This window comes from Gorilla gorilla, chromosome 2, assembly GCF_029281585.2.
Source record: "Gorilla gorilla gorilla isolate KB3781 chromosome 2, NHGRI_mGorGor1-v2.1_pri, whole genome shotgun sequence".
NCBI lineage: Eukaryota > Metazoa > Chordata > Mammalia > Primates > Hominidae > Gorilla > Gorilla gorilla.
The window spans coordinates 184,485,032-184,500,837 of NC_086017.1; the positions used below are offsets into that span (position 1 = coordinate 184,485,032).

The window sequence follows — 15,806 nt, forward strand, 5'->3', positions numbered from 1 at the left end:
CTTACATTTAAAAATTCACACAGAGAGGCTAGTGGGAAGCGGGTAGGTGTAAACAATGTGCTATAGTGAGTCACACCCGTCACAAAAGCCAACAATGATTAGCTGTGATTTTTTTTAAAATCACCTATCCAGCGGCAGAAGCTGTGGGCACAGCCAGGAGGAAGAGGCCAAAGGCAGTGGCGTTGCGTTCACACTACTCGCACGGAACAGTCTACAGCCAACGAACGCTTCAATTCGGAGATTACTCTGCCTCTAGCTAGAGGAAGCAGAGGAAAGAGAGGAGAGTTTGGTGGCTAGAGATTTACCAAAAAGCGGGGGGCGGGGGAAAGAAGAGGCACAGTGGAAGGCTGTTGCCTCCAACTCCGCGCTCTCCGTCACCAAGACGAAAACGCCTGGAACCGGAGCACGATGACGCCGAGAAGAGAGAAACTCAGAGCGTCCGAGGCCTCGCGTCTGGGCGGTCGTGCCCGTTCACTCACACGCCGCTCTGAGTGGTTTGGCGAACCTCACACGTGACTCCCTGGGCCCTTCACCCCTCCTGCCGCCGCGGGCGCTGCGGAAGCTGCGGGCGGAGGACGCTCGGCTGCCGCGGGAGGAGTAAGGGAGGAGGGCGGAACTTGTAAAGGGAGGGGCCATCACCAGCACCAAGTCTGCCACCGCCGGACCCGCGCCCCCGAAGCCCACCCCCACCAAGATCGCGCCTCCGACCGGCGGGAGGGGCGCGCAGGGGAGGGGACGCTGTGCAATAAACCGGGCGGGGAGAGGGAGGCAGGGGAGGGAGTCCTGGCTCTGAAGGGGGCAGGATTGGGTCTGGAGGATGGTCTGGCTTGATTCAGACTCCTGCACCCGACAACGCCACGGAGTGAGGGGAGAGGGAGAGAGAGAAGGTGGCAGTGTGTGTGCGCGCGTGTACGTGTGTGTGTGCGTGTCTACAGGTAGCAGTGGCGGCGGCGGCGGCGGCGGCGGGGACCGGAGCAGGGGACGCATCTGCAGCCACCTCCCCGCCTATGATTTTCGGAGGCGATTGCTCACTTAGCTGAGGATCTGTAGCCCCGGGAGATCTTCTCATCCTCTCCATTTCCAAGCTTCATAGGTGTCTTCCAGTTTCAAGTGTGTGTTTTGGGTATTTTATTTTTAATTTTTTTCCTTCTCCCTCTAAATCTTCTCGGAAATTCTGCATATTGAAGCAGGTGGCTCCTGGTACGAAATCTCTGGATACATTTGGCTTGCCAAGTTTTGCTCTTCGCTGTCCCCTCCCGCTTACAGAAGCATCTGTGGTGCTTTTCATTTTGGATTTACATGCAGGAAACGTATATATGTTTATATACCGACCGCATAATATATAAATACATATACGCGTGCCCAAGCGCCTGGTTTTCGTCTCTCCTCCCCACGAAGCGGAATGTTTTGGAGCCGATGGATAACAAGAACACTATTAACATTCTTTTGAGCCTGTTTTTTAAAAGGGGGAGGGAGCGTGAAGAATTGTTTAACATTCGGCCATCGTTTGGCTGCACACTAAGCACCACGAAGTATTTATGGTTGCAGATCAGGTGCAAACGGGGCTTAGAGAGAAAGGTAAGGGAGCTTCCTGCGTCCGCCGAGCTCCGGCGTTTACCTTAATCCCGGGGATTGCCGAGAACTTCCTATTCCCTGCCTCTCCTTCGCCTTCCCCACCTTCCACCCACCCTTCTCTGCTCTCTCTCTTCTGTAAACTCAACCCTTTTCCAATCCCATTGGGGTGGGGGTGGGGGGGGGGGTGCTGGAGGTATAATCGTCTATTAGAGTTTAAATGTGTCTCTCTTTCCCAGGCTAGTAACTGAGTTTTCCAATAGCCTTTCTGGCGGTTTTAGGAAATTGTGTCCTTTATAAAAAATAATGCTACCTAAATAAGTGTTTTAAACATCTGAAGATGCCAGTCCCTCACCCTATCCTCTGATGAAAATAAAAGCAATAAAAAATAATGAACTTTAATAAACTGGGTGGTTTTTTTTTAAGCGTTGGGGTTCATGGAAGCTCCCAAACGCTTTTTTTTATTTAAAAAGAAAGAACCAGCAAACAAACCAATATCTCAGGAGGACTCCACAGTGGAGGAGATTCGCCTTCCGTTTCTGCATAAAACCAATACATTTTACTTGGAGGGTAATTTGCCAGAGTTGAGCGAGACGAAGCCGTGTCTAAATAAGTACATGACACTAAATTTCCTTTTAAATCCACCTTTTACACCATGGCCAGTCGCTTGTTTAACTCCCGTTCAAGGGACACGGTTTTCAAACGTGACCTTTTGGGGAGATGTGGTAACTTCCCCTCATTTCTTCTTCTGTGCCTCTAACCTCTTTCCTCCTCCGCGCGGCATCTCCAGCCCCGGCAGTTTGTAAATTGCCCGTTTTGCCCACCCTCCTGGTGGGCGTTCTCTCCCCCACTCCACTCCTGCCCCCTCTGTCCTTTCTTCATTGGCGTCTTCGGAGCAGATGCATCTTCTTTCTTCTTGGGCTCACTCTCCCGTTCCCCCGTCAGTCCCCCCATCCGCGGCTCCCCACTTGCCCCAGCTCTCCTCGCCGCTCCTCCCCGCCTCCCCGCGGAGGGTTGACCCTTCAATTCCGAGTCCCGGCCTGTGGGCGGGCGGGGGAGCGCCGCGGCTGTAAGCCGAGGATCAGGCGGCGGCGCGGAGAGCGCGCCCGGGCGGCCAGCGCCGAGCGCGCGGAGCTGGCGTGGGGAGACACGGCAGGAAAGGCGAGCCGGAGTGGGTGATGAGAGGCCGGGAGAGCCCGTCCGAGCCGGAGAAACCGGAGAGAAGGGAGCGAGCGAGTGTGCGGCGCGCACGCTGCCAGAGCCCGGGCGGAGTGCAGTCGCCTCCAAAGCCTTAGAGCGGCGCCCCAGTCACTGCAGCTCTTCACCCTAGAGCTGTGCCCTGGGACCACAGAGACCAAGAGCATGGAAATCGGCTGAGAGGTACAAAAGAAATAAGGAACAGATTACGAGAAAGCGGGGAGGGTTTCCTGGCGAAATACGGAGGCTGAGCAGATGGAGGAACAATGCCGCCTCCAGAAGAAAACCCTTGCCTGAACCCTCGGCGGAGCGCAGAGGAGCTGCTTTCAGCCTTCTGCTCTCCCCAGGCCCTCCGGCTAGTTCTGGGGTTGGTTCCGCCGGTTAGTTTGACAGGGATAAGAAAGTTGCTCTTCTTCCCCACAACGTTTCCTGCGAGGTGGTTTTCAGATCTGTGTGTTTCCAGTCAAGATGTCACTCCCTAGATCCCCCGCGTTGAGCAACTAATATATTATGCATTATTGGGCAATAAACTCTCCTGGGAAGAGAAGGTATTCCAAACATTTAAACTGTTCTCCACCGACTCCTGCCCGCCTCAACACAATGCCTTGTGAGTAGAAATGAAAAACCACCTGAATTTAAAATTATTTAGGTTGAGATTTTGCATTGGGTATAATTTCTTCCAGAGGAGGTTGTTAGTGTGTTATAGAATGAGGGATATTACATGTCCAATATTTGATTCATTTGTGATAATTCTAAATCATGAACAGTTGGCCTCCACAAAGGTACTATTTCTTTTTGCATTTCCAGGGCCATAGTGATACATATAGCACTTGGGAAACGTGAATTCGTATAGTTAACCCAGTATCTGTTACTCTGCATTTTTACAGGTAGTTAATATACTCATTTTCCCTCTTTTTATACTCAAACTCCGGTAGACTATTTTTGCTTAAGTCAATTGAGTTGTCATGCTGTACATGAAAATTACAGGGTCTTAATGCATTTCTCACAATTAATTGTGCTCAATTATTAATAGGATCATAGATATTAAAATGTCACTGAGAAAGGGTATGTGTACCTATGTTTGAGTGTAAAACCTATAAAATGTCTCAGCATTTCTATCAGCCATTGTAACCTAGCAGAACACAAGGTTTTTGAAATGAGCTCGGAAGCAAGGGTCATTCATGTATTTAAAATATTAAATGTTAAATGCAAAAACATTAAATTTACTGTGCCTTTGGCAGAGAATGAATCTAAGTCTACTTGCACTGCAGAGTGATTGAGTGATTCACAGAGAAAGTGGAAGTTAATCATTACTCAGGCCTTCTGATTACATGGTTTGATTAAAAGAAGTAACTGTTTTCTGTAAGCCTGCTATTCTGCAGTTAGTCTTCCCAATCCTCTTAACATAAGCAGAAATTGAGGGAGTCAATCTTTCAGCAGATTCTGCTAGAGTTCCAGTAGTGTGGAGTAAGAAAAGCTTCTTTAGTTCCCGTCCTTCCCATTGTCTCCCTTCTTCCACCCCCAAAGTACTTGCTGTCAATCTTTTCTTTATTCCCTCAGTGTAGTTTTATTTTGTGAAATTTTCCACTTACATTTAGTAATAACATATTTTCAAATGTAAATGTTTGAATGGCTTTGAAGTTGAAGGTGAAATATACACTTAAAGAAGGTAGGCTGAGAACTCCATTGGTTTCATTTGCAGGGTGTTGGAAGGCCTGATGACCCTATGCATCCCTGGATGACTTTCTTGGATCACTCTCCAAAGTCTCTTCCAACTCTGAAATTCTTATATTTTATTCTGCTTTTACTATTTTCACATGGTTATCCAGTGGCAGGATCTACATATCCCTTCAAATTACATTAAACTAGCTGTTTAGGGTTTTCTTTATAGGATAATTAAGTAGCTAGAACTATAAGATACAGTTATAAATCTGAGATCTGAGTTTTTTATAAAATTTTTCACATACATTTTAATGCTATTGACAACTTTTTGTGAGACAATACTAATACAGATATAGCTTTGAGTGACATATCTCTCTGAGTTTTCATGTATTGAAACAGTTTTTAACATAGTAATGGTTTATCTTGATAATTCTTTATTATTTTTACACAAAGGAGTTATTTCACAAATTACCTAACAAATACTAATTTGTAGTTTTTGTAAGCAAAACACAGTTAAAAGTAACAGTAGTATTAGAAACTGCAGCTGTGTAACATATACCTTTGCCACATTTTAAAGGCTTAGTTTTTGAAGTGAAGTTTGCAGTCGGTTTCCATCTTACTGGATTGTCAATAGGAAGATATGATTTTTCAGTTATGTTTTAATTATCTGTAAATGAAATCACCAAAGTCCAGTCTTCTAGACTTAATATTATTATTATTTCTGAAATATAGGTATGATCTTATTAACATTGGCCAGTGGCTCCTTATAGATTATTACATGCCAAAGTCCACAACCCTAATGCCACTCAATGCTTTTCACAATTCATTCTTAAACCTCCTTATGTAGATTAAAACACTGTCCTCCTGGCCCCCCTTCTGAATTCACTCTTTAGTCCATTCACAAGACTCTTAATTACTATTTTCCCCAACACTACATACCATTTTAGGATTTTGTGGTTTGCTTATGCTAATCTTTCTTCATTGATCCATTCCCTGCACCTCTACCCCACCCCACCAAATATACACCAATGATAGGACAGAAAAACATTTTAGTTCCTTGGGTGGTCTTTCCATCATGATGCTTCCTTCCTGTACCCTTACTCTGAGCTCCCACAACACAGTATTTATACTGGGAGTAGCCCACCTTTCACACTTCTAATGGTTGGCTTTCTCACTGCACAGTGAATTGCCAGAGATCAAAAGACATGCCTGATTTATCATGTCATTCGGAAATGATAGCTTACCTTTATATCTGAACATAGAGTCTACCATAAATGAATAGTAAATGTATTATTTATAAATATATTTGGCTATGAAGTAACAGAAAACTTGGCTAACCATGGATTAAGCAAATAAAGCTTTATTTATCTCACATGATAAAAAGTCAGGAGAAGAGAGTTGCTTAAGCATTTTATCAGGCTTCTTCTATTATCTCGAAACCTTTCTTCTCATGGGCACAAGGTCACTGATGTGCCTCCAAACTCGTGTCTGTCTTTGGGGCCCAAAATGTGGGAGAAAAAGATAACAGTATTCTACCTCAGGGTTTCTCAGCTTTGACACTGTTGTCATTGTGGGCTGGATAATTATTTGTCTTTGTTATGGGGGAGTGTACTGTACATTATAGGGATGTGTAGCATCATCCTTGGCCTCTATCCACCAGATGCTGGTAGTGCACCCCACCCCCACCTCATCATGACTATCCAAGTATCTCCAGACATTGCCAAATGTCTCTAAGAGGTCAGATTGTCCCAGGTTGAGAAGTATTGCTCTGAGATCAGAAGGAAGGAAATTCTCTGTTTCCTACTCTTCCCTACCCCTGTTTTTTTTTTTGTTTTGTTTTGTTTTTTGTTTTTTTCCCTGCATTATGGTGGTGGCGAGGATCTTTTTGATTTTTTGCTTAATAAGTGGTAGAGGACACATGATGAGATTTAAAAAACAAATAAGAGGAAGGAAGAGGAGGGAAAGAGGCCAAACAAGGCTTCTCTGAGCATTGTGTCTTTTTTATGGTGTGAACATTCTCCCCATAGACTTCCATTCTCATATCACTGCCAGACTCTGTCAGCTGGCTACTTCTAGGTAACTGAGAGGTTGGAAGGTACATTTTTAGGGTAACATTTTACTACCCTCAACAAAATCAGAATCTTCAAGAAAAGAAGGGGAAATGGATTTGGTTTTGAAAACTTAGTGTTTGCCGTGATGGCAGAATGAATGAATACATAAAATTCGTCTAAATACTTCAGAAAGGAGAAAGAGTAAACACAAAATAAACATCCATCAAAGAGGGTCGATATAATTTTTCCACATGCTAAATGCTAATAAAGTAACCAGGGTAATACTGTGATATTTTTCCTTTTGATGATATTTTACTTAGAAAATAAATGGGCAGAATGGAAACATATAGCGCTTCATAACATTTTTCTCTGCAGACGGCATCCCTTCTCTTCCAGTCTATTGAATAAAGCAATAGACTTTGCTATTGATACTTACCAGTTATTTAGTAATCATGTGAGAGATGTCAAAGGAAATAAAAATGCAGCTCTATTGTTTTAATATTTCTTTCTAATGCTTGTATTTAGAAAGATAACACATGCTAGTGAATGCAGTAGGTAAAATAATGGATTCTGGTACAGATGTGTTAGCATGGACTATACTAACTTTAAGATGGGTTGCTTATCTACCTACCATCTACCTACCAATAAGTACTCTTGGATTTTATCATAGGAAATAATTCTGCCTTACAAAAATATATTAACATTGCTATGGACGACCAATGATCTTGTCTGATTGATTGTAATCTTTTTTCTTCCTATTCTTGTTTATATTTTCTGTAAGTTCGTTGAATGCAAATTTTTGCTCAACTTTGTATAGAATATAGAAATATAAAAGATGGTGTCTGTTAGGAAGCTTTTGCCTGCAAGTAACAGAGTACCCAATTAAAGGCTTTAACAAAAAATACATTCATTATCTCAGAACCAGATTCTGGAGGTGTGCTGATCCAGGGTTGTCTAACTTAGGAGTTCAAGGATGTCATGGCTCTGGTACGACTTCACTGTAAATCTCTTGAGTCTTTATCTTGGAAACAAGATAAACAATATGGTTATCACGGAGCCAAACATCACCTCTTCTCATAGCCCCACTCAAAGCAGAAATGAAAAAGCAGTCTTCTTCTCATGGATATATCTCTTTATCTAGAAGGAAACTTTTCACAGAAGATATCAGCAAACTTCCCTTTATGCCTGAATGACTAAAACTATGTCACATTTCACTCTTAACTTATAACTGTCAATGAGACAATGCGTTGTATGATTGTTTTTGATCATCATGGTCGGCCCCTTGAGGGCTGGGGAAGAGGTCTGTTTTCCTGTGGACTTGGCTGCATCACACAAAAAATCAGAGCTCTGTTAACTGGGAAGAATGAGGCAATAACTATCTAGGGCTCCTAACAGGGAGTTCCACAAACAAACTATCTATCCTTCTCAGATCTCTTAAAGTATGGAATGCCTATGTGAAAATTAAATTCATGAAAAAATAATTACATGGCCTTTGAATCCATGGAATAAATGGTGTTTATGTCTGGCTGCATGCTTCTGATATAGAATGCATGCTTTCATGATGTTACAGAGTTTTTTTTTTAAATAGAAACTGAATAATTGGAAAATGTAGGAATGTGTCCTGCGTAAAATTACAAATACTAAATTATACTATATTACATGTCTAAATTATAAACCTTGCTTTGTCATCGTATACCTATCTATATGATCATATAATGTAAACCATAGTTAAATCAGAGGATGTCCACCTTACCAAACAGATCACGTATCCTCATCTATGTTTGTCATATGATTTCACCATCATAATTCAGAGATAATACGAGAAATGACTGAACCCTTTGGCCAGTTACTCTCATAAAGAAGGACTTCATATATGCTTTGCACAAATAAAAATTACTTCTTTGTTTCTGATAATGGTTTATTTACTTGAGGGGCTCAAGGGAGGGATCTAATTTTCAGCTCACATACCAGTGAGCATCTCTCTCATTGAACATTATGACTCATTTTTGTAAACAAGGAAAGCTTTATTTTCATTCTTTTGCCTGACTTCATGGAAGCTCAGAGCCAATTTTGTGCTCAATTGAAAAAGATGTCCTTAATCATCTTCCTTTACTCTGCTTTATTATTTGGATTCATTTTTAAACTTTAACTTTGTTTAAATATTTGATTATTTTGGAGTTTTTTTAAATCGTAGCTGCTTCAAATTATTTTTTAGAACAAGAAATAATGTAATGAATACATGCACAAACAAATGAGTGCCATCGCGCATCACTCAGTACATGTCTTTTTTTTCCCTGAATGAATATATGTTTGGAAATTAGACGATACTATGTTCGGTAAACTGCTGAATTTGTGGCATGAGAGGAGCAATAGGTACAATATGGTGCAATAGGATTTCAGGGAAAAGAGATAGCAGTTGTGCTTGAGTTATTTTTATGGAGATACATATTGTAGTTTGCAGACAGGTGGGAAACTAAGGCAGTGTAGGTGAGATAAAATATAAATAAATTGAATTCATTATATTTATTTTGCTGTATGAGCAGATATAAATTGTGTCTCAACTTTTTTTCCCTCCAGTTTTAGAATTCTAATAACCTCATTGCAATAACTCTTTCTTCAGTATAAAGGATCCAAAACCACAATGTAAAGGAAACATAAACTAGGAAAAGAATGGGGTTGATCTCTCTCTCTGTTTCAAAGCAACTTTTGTGATGGATGTTGGCGATCTTCTTGGCTTACCTTCAGTATGTTAGAAGGTGCCTTCTGAGCATCTCATCATTCCATTGACAATGCTCTATTTTCAGGCTCCATGCCTAGAGCTGTTTACACCACAGCAACCACCTCTGAACTGGGCTCCTCGCCTCCAGGGGAATTGATTTTTGAATCAAGCTTAAAATGGTAATTAGTAACTCCATCTGTGTTTAGGGTCAGGAACAGATGCTTTTCCTTTTTGCTTTAATGGAAGATATATTTGAAGGTGGAAATATAGTGAAATAGAGTTTAAATAGATCTATGTTGTGGTGGGCACTCCTGTGTCAGGTGATGACCATCATGGAAGTATGTTTTTGAGTATCTACCTGAACCCTCTTATCTGGACACAGTCCAGATGATTAGAAGGTTTATTTCACAAATCCCTTGTGAATTCATTATGGTTCATAGCAATGAGCCTAAGCTACTGCAAGTTCCTGAAACCTCTGCTAGGGAGTTAAATGTTTAATTATATTTAATAGACCGTATTTTATCAAAACCAAGGAGCACTGATTCTAGAACACTGCATTTTATTCACACTGTGGAAAGAACACCCCAGTATTAATTCCACAATCGTCCCCTACTACTTAGAATTTTTACTTTATATTTCTATAAAGGAGGATTTTTAGACAAATAGATATAGATTTTTAACATATATTCATCTTTTACATGAATAAAACATATATTAGCAAGATGCATTGGCTTAAAAATTTAAAAAAATTTATCCTATTCAGAACCTCTTCTGAATCATTTTTTGACTCATTCATAGCCATGTTTTTCCACAGAAAATAGTATGCATGTGTTGATGATGCGCTGTTTTTGAAGGGCTCCACGATTGTCTCCAGAATTTAATTGCAAGCAGCTGATACCTTCTGAATGATTTGATCCTGGTGTGTTGTTGATTTTACTAGAATGTGACGTGGAATGTTTTCAGACAACAACCAGAACTCATTTGCCTTCCTTAAATTGTCCTGAACTGTCAGGAGTGGTGGTTGTCTGGTCATGCTAAGAAGAAGAAGAAGAATACAAACAATTTTCACATATATAGTCTATGGCTACTATGCCTCCACTACTGCTTGGCCATAAGAAATTATAAAATGCACCTTGATTTCAGATATGTTAAAGGTGTCAGAGTCAATGAAATATGGCAACTTTAATTATACATGATCCTCGTTTTTTAAACAAACTAATACCATAGCGATAACTAATTAACCAAACTAATAATCTCCAAATAGATAAGAGAAATTATTGCGTAATTCTTAGAAAGTATGATTAAAATCTAATCCTATCTCTTTTTTTCTCTATTTGCCCTCCAACTATGTAATATATAAAATATAGCTAGTCTTAAGAAAAGAAATAATAGTAGGATGAAAACAAATGAAGAGAACTAGACCAGGAACGAAGAGACTGATGTCTGGGGAGCAGACTCTTCTAGTAACTCTCTGTGTCATTTCTAGTGATCCCTTCACTCTAGGCTTTGGTTTTCGTGTTTCAAATGTATGGTTAGGCTAATTAAAATTAAACATGTTTCCTGGCTCTAAAATCTGTTTTGGGTAAAGATAATCAGAAATAAAGTCTGTAATAATATATTACACATTTTAAGTTAGTATGATATAAATACATAATAGTGGAGGGATGTACTGTAAGCTGGTAAGCTTAAAATATATAACATATATTATATAACTTTAAGATTTATTGTATCATATATAGCTTTAATATTTTACATGTTTTGGGAGACTTGTCCATACATATCTTACTTGTTCTTTAAAATAACTGTTAAGCAATGCAGAAGATTCAACAGAACAAAAGTAGGATTTAGGAACTCTTCTCCTCAAATATACTGGATGAGAAAGATTACTAAATAAATCACAGCCAAATAGCGGATGTAAAAGTGGGAGGAGGCAAGAAGAAAATGCATTTTCCACCAAGAACAAAGAAAACTTATGCAAGGAATTAACTATCACTATATATATAAATGTTCTTCTTTAAAAGAATTATCAGTAAGAAGCAAGAGAAAATTGACAGGTAAAAATGAAGTTTCCCTTTTTTATTTTATCATTACTGAACCATATTTTATGATTCAGTATAAATTGGTGATGTACTATTTTATTTTATATGTATATTTATATATGAATATATCTATGAATCAAATATATATATGAATCACATATATATGAATACCTATATATGAATCACATATATATGAATACCTATATATGAATCACATATATATGAATACCTATATATGAATCACATATATATGAATACATATATATGAATCACATATATATGAATACATATATATGAATCACATATATATGAATATAAGATATATATATTGAATTCATATATATGTATTCATATATATATATAAATCAAAGGAAGAGAAGCCTATAGTTGGACCAGTCAGATGCTACTATTTGTGGATACATCTTGACAGTTCTTACTGTGCATTTCCACAGACAACAGTGTTTCTTCCCTGTATTGTATTTGAAAATTGCCACTGCTCTTAAGTGGTCAGAAAGCTGGGCACTTACTTTTTGATGAATAACAAGCTCTCCAGAGGTGTGCCACTCTCCTTTCTCTCGTTGTAGCTGTAGTCACCACAGAGAAAACACTGTGTTGCTTCTCACCTACCTGCTTTGCTTAAAAAGTGAGTTGATTTATGGAGCATGAAGAAAATCCTTCTTTTTTATTTTGGCTAGATATTCTTGAAATTCTCTCATAATACAATTAAGATATCAAAAACATGATATAGTATTACTGAAGTAAGTAGGTTTCTATAAAATTATTAATTAAATTATTTTAATCCTCTAGTTGTGTCACTTTGTCCTTAAGAAAAATATTCAAGATACTAGGTTTCAAGATGGAGAGTACTATTTAATGGCTTAGAGTCTCAGATCATTAAATGGGGTTCAGAGATTATATTCATATTGTAATCACATCTTTATGACTAAATGCGTAGAGTCACATTTTTTGACCTAAGGTGGTTTGTAAAACATATTGTACAAAGGAATCATTTATTTCTAAAAACTTTAATAAATTTTCAACGGTCTTTCCAGCTGAAAAGCTGAAAGGGCCATGGTGGGTTTTAGATAACATAGGCCCACTTCCTTAGTTTACATGTGACAAAACCGAAGTCCAGAGGAAAAAAATGATTTGCTTGTTTATGCAATGGTAGAGCTGGAACCTGATCTTCACATAATGCCTTCACGCATTAGTTTTATTTAAAGAGCAGTAATACATACATCGGCACCATATATTCTGTATATAAGTTACCATGATAACATAATTACTAGAATTTTAGAAGTATAGGTAATAATCGCCAGAACTGATAAAAAATGGGAGTCCTATTTTTAGCAAAGTTAGTGGAGGAGGTGTTATTTAAAGGAGATTAGGATATGAATAAATAGAGAAGAGGGAGCAAGCATTGCTTGCATAAAAGCAATAAAAATCAAGACTAAGACAGGCAGCAGAGGCAGTTGGCCATTCTAGATTCCTTCAAAAGTAAACACACACATACAAACACATTGAGAAATATCATTGTAGAAAGCAAAGAAAAATGCTTATTGAAATCATACATCTTATTTTGCATTCAGTATTTTGGTTTAGGGCCTCTGCAGATTAGAAATAACAATTATACATTTATTTTGAATAAATAGTCCTCAGAAAAATTGGTTCATATTACTCATATCAGAAAGAGTTTGCGTCCACTAAAAAATTATTTAAAATGGAACGTATGATTTTCTGAGAATGTCTGTTTGTGACACTGGTTGATACAAAATCAAGCTGAGATTATTTGATTGCCTGTCATCAAATGAGAAGATTCTTCTTATCATTTTTTTTTTTTGAGACAGAGTCTCGCTCTGTTGCCCCGGCTAGAGTGCAGTGGCACAATCCTGCCTACATATGGTTCTCTAGCCCGAGCACTCTTTCCATAAGAAATACTAGAAACGTTCTGCCTCACACAATATGTCTTCTTTTCCATGCTCCTTTTCAACATGGTACTCCAAGCGGTCCCTCCAGATTTGATGATTGCAAGACGGAATGCCTATTTGCTTAAGGGAGAGAGAATCTAGTTGGTGCCAATCTGTCTTTTAATGCTCATTGGTCATACTCACCATCGCTTAAAAATTTTTAACATTTTTAAGGTCTAAGGGGCAATTTCAAGAGAGATGTATTCTTCCATTTCTACTAAATTCTATGTAAAATCAACACATCCCTCCTGACTCTCCTTGAAGTCACTCTCCATAAAAACAGCAGCTCATTCTGGGAGTCAGTGGCTAGAATAACCAGCACCTGGAGATTAGGGAGGGAATCTTTCAGAAGAGCATGAGCATGTTTTCTGTAGAACTCCGTAAACATGGCCTCTATAACTTCTCAAGAATAGGCGCATTGGCCGGGCGCGGTGGCTTACGCCTGTAATCCCAGCACTTTGGGAGGCTGAGGTGGGCGGATCACAGGGTCAGGAGATCGAGACCTTCCTGGCTAACACGGTGAAACCCCGTCTCTACTAAAAATACAAAAAATTAGCTGGGCGTGGTGGCGGGCGCCTGTAATTCCAGCTACTTGGGAGGCTGAGGCAGGAGAATGGTGTGAACCCGGGAGGCTGAGGTTGCAGTGAGCCGAGATTGTGCCACTGCACTCCAGCCTGGGCAACAGAGCGAGACTCCGTCTCAAAAAAAAAGAATAGGTGCATTACAACTCTGCCAGTTGTAACTCAAAATACGCTGGGAATAGTCCTGGTATGCTATTTTGAATGTCATTTCTTCACGAGACTTCTCTAGAACTCCTAGGAAGCCGAGATTTCTTTCACAGAACAGCCTCTCGTGGGACACTCTACCATAGGAATCTGAGAAAAACAAGAGTATGGGGTGGTGCTGCTATAGGGGAGAACGAAGGTATAATCACTGGAAATGGAATAATTTGTTAGAGTGTTAGAAAGAGTATAAAGAGCCATCTTTAACATTGCAATATCTTTTATTTATCCTGCTACACTCAGGTTTGCAAAACTGCCATATGTATACATATATATCAATATGTAAATGTGTATCTATCTACCTCTGTTTATCTTTATTAATTGAAAATTATAGTTCAATGATTGATATGAGAAAGCCTGAGAAGAAACAATCACTTTTCTTGGAAAAAACTGTTCATATTCCATATATACTGTAGACGGGAATGTGGAAAAACACTAGAAAACGTGTCACTGGCCCCCAGGAAAATAAATCTAGCATTCATCTATCAGTCCATATATTTTTTTGCTTATCTTCATGAATATTATTTCTTTCCCCCATTTCCAACTCCTGATTTCCTGTCTCCTGATCCCTGTATCCAGTCAACAATGTCTCTTACACACGTCTCTTACATGGCATCCTTTCTGTACCTAAATCCAGAACCCAAATTCAGGATTTTCCATTGTGCTTTTGAAATGTTGCAAAAGCCTTCTAAATGCAAATATCAGCAACCAACACTCTAATATGAATAAGTTTGTCTGACTGTTTCCCTCCCCCATGTGATACTTGCCTAAAAAGAATGAAACATAAAATAGACAAGTATTGATGGGGAAGGCCAGGAAGATCAGTTTAAACCAAGATCGTTGCTAGTGAGAACAAGCCTAGGTTAATGCCAGGTGCTTACTAGAAGGATGTTTTAGGGACCTGTAGCGGGGCCAAGAGGCAATCTCTGGAGAGGGTGGGAGATTGAGGAATTTGGGTCTGGGAAAGGGGCTGACACAAATGAGCAAGATAAGGGGAAAAAAACCCAAACTTGTTCTGCATAATTCTTTAGCTTAATAGGTGGTACTGCTGCTAAGTTAGTACAAAAATTCATGATTCTGTGTGGACTTCACCTCTCTTTGATTTAGTTTTTCTGTCTGTAAAAAATACACTGAGAGTAGTCCTGCTAGTCTATTTTGAGTGTCATTCCTTCACCAGGCTATTCTAAAACTCTAAAAAGTATAGGGCCATTATGGGAATAAACAAAATAACATAGCACTTTTGCCTGGCACATAAAAATGTTCAGAAGTGTTTGCATTATCATGAGAACCCTCCATACATAAACACAGACACACTGTGCTCACCTACTAATAGCCATTTATCACGTATTTCCTAAGTACTGGGTGGGGCTTGGTGCTAGGCACAATGGAGAAGGCAAAGATGAGTCAAACACTACCTCAATTGTGACAGTCCTTTTTTCACCTGGAGTTTTTGAAGTTAAGATATGGTGTTCTACATCCATGTTTTTGTTAATGCAGGGGAGATTGGGCTGCTTTTATTTCACTAGCACATGGAAGGAGGGATAAAGCATTTAGAAATGGTGAAATTGGCAGCTTTAGAAAATTCAAGAACTCTATCAGCATTAGAATGTGAAAACATTTGAGTCATAGGCTTGCTAGGGGTGAGTATTTAATAGGTGCCTTTGTAAAATCTCCAAACTAGGCTGTATCATTTTCTATACATGTTTAAATCTCTTAATTACAAAGCAACTTTAATTATACATAAAGTATGCCACTTCAATCATGTTTTAATCACACATAAAAAAATTAAATTTATCCCAAAGTTATTTTCTGCATTT

General features: G+C 39.4%; 1 protein-coding gene across 18 annotated transcripts in view; it reads left to right on the plus strand.

Moving 5' to 3' along the window:
- The first annotated feature begins 495 nt into the window (after nucleotides 1-495).
- NLGN1 (neuroligin 1) overlaps nucleotides 496-15,806 on the plus strand; it is an 887,779-nt gene continuing 872,468 nt past the window's right edge. For 10 of the 18 annotated variants that reach the window (XM_055383658.2, XM_055383665.2, XM_063704368.1 and 7 more), the window contains exon 1: nucleotides 496-2,952. The gene's annotated coding sequence lies outside the window, so the exon portion shown is untranslated. Of the gene's footprint in view, nucleotides 3,377-15,806 lie in introns of all 18 variants that reach the window. The other 8 variants (XM_055383656.2, XM_063704374.1, XM_055383659.2 and 5 more) reach the window with 2 other exon arrangements.